Genomic DNA, 12,463 nt, shown 5'->3' with positions numbered 1-12,463 from the left:
CATATTGTTGACCATAGAAGAAAGCTGTACTTAGGTGACAATCTGTTGCCTAAGTTTACTAACTACTTAACACTAGACACTTTAGTTGAACTATTTGAGATATTTTGAACACAAAATAAAAGAGTAAAGAAACATTAAAAACGTTTAGGTAAACAGATGTTAACTTTGGTACATGGGAGTTACCTCAAATCAAGTTTACATTTAAAAGTCTAAGATTTCATGCCCTGATCCCTGCCCTCAATTCTCTGATTTCCCCCAAATCTCTATTTTTAAGATAACCAGGTAATTATAATAAAAGATGTCTGTTAACCACATTCTCTAACAGTTTCACAAGCTTCATTATTTTTAAATTATGTGACGAGAAAATGATATAAAAATACCCTGCAGATTTGCAGCAGGCGGAGTCTGCATGTTAACAATGTTTTGATGACTTTTATTATCTGCCTTTCTGACAATGACCTGAAACAACAAGTTCAACTTTGTGCTTCAGTTTCTACAGTGATAAAAATGAAGAGATTGAAATAGCTAGACAATTTTACATCTGGTATTCTAAGTTATTTAACCCTATAACCCAGGTTTGCCTATTACCCTTAGTTTCTGATTTATTCTTTCATATGTGATATATATGTATATATAAATATGATACTTTCTGTTATTGTGGAAAACTTAGTTTATTTCTCCATTAAAACTTGATTTAATAAAATTTCTTTAATACAATTAGAGAGTAGATGATGGCATCCAGATTATGATTTCTCCATATATAATTATAGGAGAAAATGAAAGGAGAGACCAATTTTCCAAATGATTTCAATTTGAATAGGGAATAGAGTTTGGAATAAGTGGCAAACCCTTCTATATAGAGCTTCCTAAATTAAAATAAAGTTTAGGGCTAATTTCAGTGCTCTCTAATTTACTTATCCTTCCCATGGTCAAATAGGTAACAAATCAAGGAAACAGAAAACATGATTAATTTTAAATGGAAAGGAAGAGGCATAGCAAATTTGACAAAGGATTCATTACCCATTTGAAGAGTGTGCAGGCATTTGAAAGCCTTGATTCAAGTGGAAACTCATTATCTCTCTATCCTTAGATTATTCGGAGGAGACAAGGAGACTATCTGTAGAAAACATTTGGGTTGTAAGTTTTCCTCAGTTTCCCATTGTGCAGCATGACTCATTTCAAGGAAGCAAACCTCAGATAAGATCATATTACATGCTATTCACCAGCCCCTGTGACATCACAATATATTAACTCCCTAATAGACAATTCTTCTCGCCACATTTTTTTTCCTGTGCCAAGTTATCAATGGTGATGTTGCAGTGATCCAGAAATGTTGAAAGATGTCTAAAGACAATAAAAAAAAAAGAAAGGCTGGGCGATAAGGTTCTGTTTAAAGAAACTGGAAATTTGATGTTTTGCGAAGATTGTCAGATGGATACCACATCCCAGTTTGCTTATTAATGAAGATAATACAAATTTTATGAAATCTCCGCTAATTCCCTTGAGATACCAATGCAGCGTGTACTGTGATGCCAAGTTTCTTTAATTAGGAAGGCATTAATGTAGATGAAGTTAAACTATTTAAATGTCCATGGAGATCTGATGAAATTAATTGAGTTCAAAATACATTGAAAGTGTTGAGTGATTATGTTATTATAGTAATATATGCAAGCAAGCATAAGTACAATAAAAAGGGAGTGATCTGAATCATAGAGTAGAGGACAGTGTTCATGTCTCTTGGCTCCTGTCATTTGCTCTTTAAAATTCCCATGGAATTACTTTCAACCAAAGGAAGACGGTCTGAACAGCTTGTAACAATATTTAAACCAGTTTTGTGTCCTGGATTCCTGAGGTAAAGGAAGATGTTCCCTGTATTTTGCTCTAATTTTACTTTTCTATTGTGTTTAGTGCTCATTTACTATTGACAGGATGAGGCAGGAGAGTGGGTGTAGAGGAGTGATATAACAGTCTTTTTATTTCCTTTGAAAGCAGAAGTTCCCTGAGACATAGGTGTAGATGTAAGTTTTAATTGATGAATGTGGTAATGGAAATAGACCTAGAATAATTGCTTTAAAAACAATCCCCATGGTTACAAAGAAAATGAGTTTACTCTGCATTCTGTTGTCTATCGTAGTTGCCTTCCTATGAACACATATTTCAACTATATATTTTCTATAGCCGATACATTTGCCACACTACCTCATTTATCTCTGAGGCACTAGGATAGAGAAAAACCTTGGCTTAGATCCCATGGAATACAGTTTACTGGTGAATAATATAAACACTATCACTTGAATTTTTTGGTTCACATCTTTTCTTTTCCCTTTCCTTTTTGCTCTTCCCCAATTTGCTATTCTTTTTCTCAATTCCACTCAGCTATCTTGTTATCCTCTTTTTTTTTTTTTAAATCACAGGCTCGCTTTAATACAAAACTCACTACTTGTCTCACAAGCGTTATTTTTGCTCCAGAACACATTGTCTTGTCCAACATTTTTTTTTATCTTTATTAACTTGAGTATTTCTTATTTACATTTCGATTGTTATTCCCTTTCCCGGTTTCCGGGCCAACATCCCCCTCCCCTTCTTTATGGGTGTTCCCCTCCCCATCCTCCCCCCATTGCCGCCCTCCCCCCAACAATCTAGTTCACTGGGGGTTCAGTCTTAGCAGGACCCAGGGCTTCCCCTTCCACTGGTGCTCTTACTAGGCTATTCATTGCTACCTATGAGGTTGGAGCCCAGGGTCAGTCCATGTATAGTCTTTAGGTAGAGGCTTAGTCCCTGGAAGCTCTGGTTGCTTGGCATTGTTGTTCATATGGGGTCTCGAGCCCCTTCAAGCTCTTCCAGTTCTTTCTCTGATTCCTTCAACGGGGGTCCCGTTCTCAGTTCAGGGGTTTGCTGCTGGCATTCGCATCTGTATTTGCTGTATTCTGGCTGTGTCTCTCAGAAGCGATCTACATCCAGTTACCCTCTTTTCTTTTTGTGTGCCTTTTTCCTCTGTTATTTCATAAGATTTATTTTTATTTGGAGTATGACATCCTATTCTGTTTTATTCCCTTGCATGTGTACACATATGCAAACAACAGTGTTCAGATACCTCCCTTGGTCCTTCGCTGAACTCATTCTTCAAGCTGACTTACTTTGTTTATGGGATGATTCAGATGCCCTGATTGTATCAAATGATGCAATCATTTCTCATGTATTTATTCATGTACGCTGGTAGTCATCTAAATATTGATGACATTAAAATTGAGTATGTGTTTATTTACTTAATCATTCGTCTATGAATTTGTATGAAGCTAGGTGAGCAGAAGCAGAGATGGACGTGTAAAGTCATCATCCTCGTCTTGTGGAATGTGAACTCTATTAGAGAAGGATATCAGATAAGCAAGTAATTACAACACAGCATCGTTCATGTTGTAGCTGTCACTGTCACGGGGAAAGATCCCGTGGGCCTGAAGAAGAAGCACAGGATTAGGTGAGGTATCCAAATACAGGGTGGAAACACTCTACTGGCTGGCATGTCAGGTTTCATCGTTGATTTATGTCAGAGGTGGAGTTAAAACTGAGATGTTTTGCTATGATATGAGTTGGTATCTTAGTCTATGTTCTCTTAGGGCAGAAATGGGAGCTTGGAGGAAACCTGAAAGGTTTTACACAGGAAATATTAATAGAGAATGAGGAAATAGGGAGAGGAAGGGTGGGAAAAATGTGAAGTGGTGCAAAGATTTAAAAAAAAAAATAAGCCAGTTGGGTTCTTCAGTCAGGTTGGACATGTTGGAATACATATGAAATATTTGTGTCTTTCTTCCCCATATTTGTCTTTCTATTGAGCAAATTGTTCTTCCCGAGTTATTAAGTTGACCACAGTATCAGTTAAAGTTACCTACTTCCCACCGAGAGCTTCTGGAAAAGGCAAGGCTTCTCTAAATCCACTGATGAATTCTCTGGGCACTGGAGTATCTACTGAAAGTGCTTAATAGATTTTTCCAATTAAAATTCAGTCTTCAATAAGATTGAGAGTGTGAAGAGCTAAAACCACAGCAATTATAACCAAGACTTTAGATCATGGGGGCTGCTGGGAGGGTATGAGCAATTGAAGGTCATCTTTCTCACCATAATAACAGAACAAGTCGAAGACTCATGGATGACATAACTAGATGATCCTTTATATGTTGTATAAACCTATGGCTGGTGAGCTGGCTCAAGGGCAATGACACTTGCAGCCAAGTTTGAGGATTTGTGTTCCAACCCCAGGTACCACATGGTAGAAGGAAAAAATCAACCTCCATAAGTTGTCTTCTGACTTCCATATGTATTCCAACATGACCATATATGGTACATAATTCCCCCAAGCCCCAATGAATGAACACTTTTTAAAAAGCAAAGTAAGGAAGTGAGCATCGTTATCCTGGTGCAGAGACTCCGGGCAGTGATAACCACACAGCACAGGGAGAAGTGCTTCATTTTGATCCATTCTTTGTTTTCCCCTCCAGTCTGTTCATGTGCAGGGTTTTGATAGAGGTAAAGGAAGAACAAAGGGCAGAATCTCAATGGAAATTTAGGCTTATGTTTTTCCTCGAAGAAATTGTGAAAATACTGCAGTACATTATGAACACTTATATTTAAAATGTTTATAGAGTAGTATGAGTCACTACAGAAGTTATTTATAACTCAGTTCTTTTTGTCACACACTCTCAACTCCAGATGTCCATTAAAACCCAAAGAATCAAATGCTGCTATCATTACTACCACAAAAATAACAGAAGTATGTATTCATTTTTTATCATCCTACTTTTTATAGGTGGATTTTTGAGCTTATGATGGAGATATTACCGTATTCCGCAGAGGGACGGGATGAAGGATTTGTCTACTAAGAATTATTCAATATCAATTTAAAATCATGGTGAGGGGGATTCTTTTCAGGACCATTTCTATACACTTATGGACCACAGCGATAGAAGCTCACAGTGGAGTTAAGAGCTTGGACTCGGTTCAGTATGTGAAGTAGGCCAGTGGAAAAACATAAGTGAATCATGGGAGTCAGTGAACTGAAAGTACTAAGAGGATACATTGGAAGTATTCTACCGACTATTACTTAAGCAAACTCCTCAAGAAAAATCACTTAAAGTAGGAAATATTTACTTTGACTCATAGTTTTGTAGGTTCAATTCATGGTCATTGAATCCATGTGCTTGTCCTGGTGGAAGCAAATGGAGCATGGGATTCTGGGGCAAAGAGGTGACTGGGGACAAGGATGAACCTTTGAATTTATTCCCTAGTGATTACTCTTTATAAATATATCATGTGTTCTAACGTTTCTAGAATTCCTTCCAGATGGTGCCACCATCTAGGGAATAACTGAGCCTATGAGAAACACCTGAGTCTGTGGATGACATTTTGAATTTAAATCATAACAACTGGTAAGGGGGGATTTGGTTTAACTGACTTATTCAGATTCTGCCTAAGATTTCTCTGACTGGCCATTTTTTGGGGGAAAGTGTTTGGTGGAGAGTCCAACCAGTATCCAGAATGATTAGACACTGAAGGTTAGAGGAAGGATCTGGATAGACAGACTTAGCAAGACTATTACAACTGCATTTTGTAACTGGATGTGGCGGCTCACTGACTAATCCCTACTCTTGTGAGGTAGAGGTGGAAGAATCGGGGTTTCAGGCTAGCCTGTATATTGAGTTTGAGATCAGCCTGGGCTACAGGAAACTCTTCACACATGGACCTACGTGAAGGTTCAGAGGAGCTAAGAAAGTGGGCGTGGGCAAAGTGTTTTTTCTGAACACTGTACTATAGATGGTGATTGAGAGAAATATGGTAGAAATTCAAGAGTGCGGTTATTTAGAAACTGACTCCTTTTATGTACTGATACCTTTCTCTGCCAAGGATAGCAAAATGTCCTGTACTATCAGTCAGTCACATAAGTTAGCGTTTTCTGTATACTACTGTTTCCCTTTCATGCATTCTTTTTTTTTTTTTATTTTTATTAACTTGAGTATTTCTTATATACATTTCGAGTGTTATTCCCTTTCCCGGTTTCCGGGCAAACATCCCCCTCCCCCCTCCCCTTCCTTACGGGTGTTCCCCTCCCAACCCTCCCCCCATTGCCGCCCTCCCCCCATAGACTAGTTCACTGGGGGTTCAGTCTTAGCAGGACCCAGGGCTTCCCCTTCCACTGGTGCTCTTACTAGGATATTCATTGCTACCTATGAGGTCAGAGTCCAGGGTCAGTCCATGTATAGTCTTTAGGTAGTGGCTTAGTCCCTGGAAGCTCTGGTTGCTTGGCATTGTTGTACTTTTGGGGTCTCGAGCCCCTTCAAGCTCTTCCAGTTCTTTCGCTGATTCCTTCAATAGGGGATCTATTCTCAGTTCAGTGGTTTGCTGCTGGCATTCGCCTCTGTATTTGCTGTATTCTGGCTGTGTCTCTCAGGAGCGATCTACATCCGGCTCCTGTCGGTCTGCACTTCTTTGCTTCATCCATCTTGTCTAATTGGGTGGCTGTATATGTATGGGCCACATGTGGGGCAGGCTCTGAATGGGTGTTCATTCAGTCTCTGTTTTAATCTTTGCCTCTCCCTTCCCTGCCAAGGGTATTCTTTTTCCTCATTTAAAGAAGGAGTGAAGCATTCACATTTTGATCATCCGTCTTGAGTTTCGTTTGTTCTAGGGATCTAGGGTAATTCAAGCATTTGGGCTAATAGCCACTTATCAATGAGTGCATACCATGTATGTCTTTCTGTGATTGGGTTAGCTCACTCAGGATGGTATTTTCCAGTTCCAACCATTTGCCTATGAATTTCATAAACTCGTTGTTTTTGATAGCTGAGTAATATTCCATTGTGTAGATGTACCACATTTTCTGTATCCATTCCTCTGTTGAAGGGCATCTGGGTTCTTTCCATTTTCTGGCTATTATAAATAAGGCTGCGATGAACATAGTGGAGCACGTGTCTCTTTTATATGCTGAGGCATCTTTTGGGTATATGCCCAAGAGAGGTATAGCTGGATCCTCAGGCAGTTCAATGTCCAATTTTCTGAGGAACCTCCAGACTGATTTCCAGAATGGTTTTACCAGTCTGCAATCCCACCAACAATGGAGGAGTGTTCCTCTTTCTCCACATCCTCGCCAGCATCTGCTGTCCCCTGAGTTTTTGATCTTAGCCATTCTCACTGGTGTGAGGTGAAATCTCAGGGTTGTTTTGATTTGCATTTCCCTTATGACTAAAGATGTTGAACATTTCTTTAGGTGTTTCTCAGCCATTCGGCATTCCTCAGCTGTGAATTCTTTGTTTAGCTCTGAACCCCATTTTTAATAGGGTTATTTGTTTCCCTGCGGTCTAACTTCTTGAGTTCTTTGTATATTTTGGATATAAGGCCTCTATCTGTTATAGGATTGGTAAAGATCTTTTCCCAATCTGTTGGTTGCCGTTTTGTCCTAACCACAGTGTCCTTTGCCTTACAGAAGCTTTGCAGTTTTATGAGATCCCATTTGTCGATTCTTGATCTTAGAGCATAAGCCATTGGTGTTTTGTTCAGGAAATTTTTTCCAGTGCTCATGTGTTCCAGATGTTTCCCTAGTTTTTCTTCTATTAGTTTGAGTGTGTCTGGTTTGATGTGGAGGTCCTTGATCCACTTGGACTTAAGCTTTGTACAGGGTGATAAGCATGGATCGATCTGCATTCTTCTACATGTTGCCCTCCAGTTGAACCAGCACCATTTGCTGAAAATGCTATCTTTTTTCCATTGGATGGTTTTGGCTCCTTTGTCAAAAATCAAGTGACCATAGGTGTGTGGGTTCATTTCTGGGTCTTCAATTCTATTCCATTGGTCTATCTGTCTGTCTCTGTACCAATACCATGCAGTTTTTATCACTATTGCTCTGTAATACTGCTTGAGTTCAGGGATAGTGATTCCCCCTGAAGTCCTTTTATTGTTGAGGATAGCTTTAGCTATCCTGGGTTTTTTGTTATTCCAGATGAATTTGCAAATTGTTCTGTCTAACTCTTTGAAGAATTTGATTGGTATTTTGATGGGGATTGCATTGAATCTGTAGATTGCTTTTGGTAAAATGGCCATTTTTACTATATTAATCCTGCCAATCCATGAGCATGGGAGATCTTTCCATCTTCTGAGGTCTTCTTCAATTTCTTTCCTCAGTGTCTTGAAGTTCTTATTGTACAGATCTTTTACTTGCTTGGTTAAAGTCACACCGAGGTACTTTATATTATTTGGGTCTATCATGAAGGGTGTCGTTTCCCTAATTTCTTTCTCGGCTTGTTTCTCTTTTGTATAGAGGAAGGCAACTGATTTATTTGAGTTAATTTTATACCCAGCCACTTTGCTGAAGTTGTTTATCAGCTTTAGAAGTTCTCTGGTGGAACTTTTGGGATCACTTAAATATACTATCATGTCATCTGCAAATAGTGATATTTTGACCTCTTCTTTTCCGATCTGTATCCCTTTGATCTCCTTTTGTTGTCTGATTGCTCTGGCTAGAACTTCAAGAACTATATTGAATAAGTAGGGAGAGAGTGGGCAGCCTTGTCTAGTCCCTGATTTTAGTGGGATTGCTTCAAGTTTCTCTCCATTTAGTTTAATGTTAGCAACTGGTTTGCTGTATATGGCTTTTACTATGTTTAGGTATGGGCCTTGAATTCCTATTCTTTCCAGGACTTTTATCATGAAGGGGTGTTGAATTTTGCCAAATGCTTTCTCAGCATCTAATGAAATGATCATGTGGTTCTGTTCTTTCAGTTTGTTTATATAATGGATCACGTTGATGGTTTTCCATATATTAAACCATCCCTGCATGCCTGGGATGAAGCCTACTTGATCATGGTGGATGATTGCTTTGATGTGCTCTTGAATTCGGTTTGCCAGAATTTCATTGTGTATTTTTGTGTCGATATTCATAAGGGAAATTGGTCTGAAGTTCTCTTTCTTTGTTGTGTCTTTGTGTGGTTTAGGTATAAGAGTAATTGTGGCTTCATAGAAGGAACTCGGTAGGGCTCGATCTGTTTCAATTTTGTGGAATAGTTTGGATAATATTGGTATGAGGTCTTCTATGAAGGTTTGATAGAATTCTGCACTAAACCCGTCTGGACCTGGGCTCTTTTTGGTTGGGAGACCTTTAATGACTGCTTCTATTTCCTTAGGAGTTATGGGGTTGTTTAACTGGTTTATCTGTTCGATAACTTCGATACCTGGTATCTGTCTAGGAAATTGTCCATTTCCTGAAGATTTTCAAATTTTGTTGAATATAGGTTTTTATAGTAAGATCTGATGATTTTTTGAATTTCCTCTGCATCTGTAGTTATGTCTCCCTTTTCATTTCTGATTTTGTTAATTTGGACGCACTCTCTGTGTCCTCTCGTTAGTCTAGCTAAGGGTTTATCTATCTTGTTGATTTTCTCAAAGAACCAACTTTTGGTTCTGTTGATTCTTTCTATGGTCCTTTTTGTTTCTACTTGGTTGATTTCAGCTCTGAGTTTGATTATTTCCTGCCTTCTACTCCTCCTGGGTGTATTTGCTTCTTTTTGTTCTAGAGCTTTTAGGTGTGCTGTCAAGCTGCTGACATATGCTCTTTCCTGTTTCTTTCTGCAGGCACTCAGCGCTATGAGTTTTCCTCTTATCACAGCTTTCATTGTGTCCCATAAGTTTGTGTATGTTGTACCTTCATTTTCATTAAATTCTAAAAAGTTTTTAATTTCTTTCTTTATTTCTTCCTTGACCAGGTTATCATTGAGTAGAGCATTGTTCAATTTCCACGTATATGTGGGCATTCTTCCCTTATTGTTATTGAAGACTAGTTTTAGGCCGTGGTGGTCCGATAGCACGCATGGGATTATTTCTATCTTTCTGTACCTGTTGAGGCCCGTTTTTTGACCAATTATATGGTCAATTTTGGAGAAAGTACCATGAGGAGCTGAGAAGAAGGTATATCCTTTTGCTTTAGGATAGAATGTTCTATAAATATCCGTTAAGTCCATTTGGCTCATGACTTCTCTTAGTCTGTGGACATCACTGTTTAATTTCTGTTTCCATGATCTGTCCATTGATGAGAGTGGGGTGTTGAAATCTCCCACTATTATTGTGTGAGGTGCAATGTGTGTTTTGAGCTTTAGTAAGGTTTCTTTTACGTATGTAGGTGCCCTTGTATTTGGGGCATAGATATTTAGGATTGAGAGTTCATCTTGGTGGATTTTTCCTTTGATGAATATGAAGTGTCCTTCCTTATCTTTTTTGATGACTTTTAGTTGGAAATTGATTTTATTTGATATTAGAATGGCTACTCCAGCTTGCTTCTTCTGACCATTTGCTTGGAAAGTTGTTTTCCAGCCTTTCACTCTGAGGTAGTGTCTGTCTTTGTCTCTGAGGTGTGTTTCCTGTAGGCAGCAGAATGCAGGGTCCTCGTTGCGTATCCAGTTTGTTAATCTATGTCTTTTTATTGGGGAGTTGAGGCCATTGATATTGAGAGATATTAAGGAATAGTGATTATTTTTTCCCTTTATATTCATATTTGGATGTGAGGTTATGTTTGTGTGCTTTCATTCTCTTTGTTTTGTTGCCAAGACGATTAGTTTCTTGCTTCTTCTAGGGTATAGCTTGCCTCCTTATGTTGGGCTTTACCATTTATTATCCTTTGTAGTGCTGGATTTGTAGAAAGATATTGTGTAAATTTGGTTTTGTCATGGAATATCTTGGTTTCTCCATCAATGTTAATTGAGAGTTTGCTGGATACAGTAACCTGGGCTGGCATTTGTGTTCTCTTAGGGTCTGTATGACATCAGTCCAGGATCTTCTGGCCTTCATAGTTTCTGGCAAGAAGTCTGGTGTGATTCTGATAGGTCTCCCTTTATATGTTACTTGACCTTTTTCCCTTACTGCTTTTAATATTCTTTCTTTATTTTGTGTGTTTGGTGTTTTGACAATTATGTGACGGGAGGTGTTTCTTTTCTTTCCAATCTATTTGGAGTTCTGTAGGCTTCTTGTATGTCTATGGGTATCCCTTTTTTTAGGTTAGGGAAGTTTTCTTCTATGATTTTGTTGAAGATATTTACTGGTCCTTTGAGCTGGGAGTCTTCACTCTCTTCTATACCTATTATCCTTAGGTTTGATCTTCTCATTGAGTCCTGGATTTCCTGTATGTTTTGGACCAGTAGCTTTTTCCGCTTTACATTATCTTTGACAGTTGAGTCAATGATTTCTATGGAATCTTCTGCTCCTGAGATTCTCTCTTCCATCTCTTGTATTCTGTTGGTGAAGCTTGTATCTACAGCTCCTTGTCTCTTCTTTTGGTTTTCTATATCCAGGGTTGTTTCCATGTGTTCTTTCTTGATTGCTTCTATTTCCATTTTTAATTCCTTCAACTGTTTGATTGTGTTTTCCTGGAATTCTTTCAGGGATTTTTGCGATTCCTCTCTGTAGGCTTCTACTTGTTTATTAATGTTTTCCTGTGTTTCCCTAAGTGTGTTCATGTCTTTCTTGAAGTCCTCCAGCATCATGATCAAATATGATTTTTAAACTAGATCTTGCTTTTCTGGTGTGTTTGGATATTCCATGTTTGTTTTGGTGGGAGAATTGGGCTCCGATGATGGCATGTAGTCTTGGTTTCTGTTGCTTGGGTTCCTGCGCTTGCCTCTCGCCATCAGATTATCTCTAGTGTTACTTTGTTCTGCTATTTCTGACAGTGGCTAGACTGTCCTATAAGCCTGTGTGTCAGGAGTGCTGTAGACCTGTTTTCCTCTCTTTCAGTCAGTTATGGGGACAGAGTGTTCTGCTTTCCGGCGTGTGGTTTTTCCTCTCTACAGGTCTTCAGCTGTTCCTGTGGGCCTGTGTCTTGAGTTCACCAGGCAGCTTTCTTGCAGCAGAAAAGTTGGTCTTACCTGTGGTCCCAAGGCTCAAGTTCACTCGTGGGGTGCTGCCCACGGGCTCTCTGCAGTGGCAGCAACCAGGAAGATATGCGCCGCCCCTTCCGGGAGCTTCAGTGCACCAGGGTTCCAGATGGTCTTTGGCTTTTTCCTCTGGCGTCCGAGATGTGTGTGCAGGGAGCAGTCTCTTCTGGTTTCCCAGGCTTGTCTGCCTCTCTGAAGGTTCAGCTCTCCCTCCCACGAGATTTGGGTGCAGAGAACTGTTTATCTGGTCTGTTTCCTTCTGGTTCTGGTGGTGTCTCAGGCACAGGGGTCCTGCCGCTCCTGGGCCCTCCACCACGGGAGCCCAGAGGCCTTATACAGTTTCCTCTTGGGCCAGGGATGTGGGCAGTGGTGAGCAGTGTTGGTGGTCTCTTCCGCTCTGCAGCCTCAGGAGTGCCCACCTGACCAGGCGGTTGGGTCTCTCTCTCACCGGGTCTGGGAGCAGAGAGCTGCTGTGGGCCGGGATCCGCGGGTGTGGGACTTCCGGTAAACACAGAACGTGCCCGGTCCTAGAGAAATTCTGCTTCTGTGTGTCCCAAGCT

The sequence above is a fragment of the Rattus norvegicus genome, chromosome 19, assembly GCF_036323735.1.
Source record: "Rattus norvegicus strain BN/NHsdMcwi chromosome 19, GRCr8, whole genome shotgun sequence".
NCBI lineage: Eukaryota > Metazoa > Chordata > Mammalia > Rodentia > Muridae > Rattus > Rattus norvegicus.
This window is presented reverse-complemented; position numbering follows the sequence as displayed.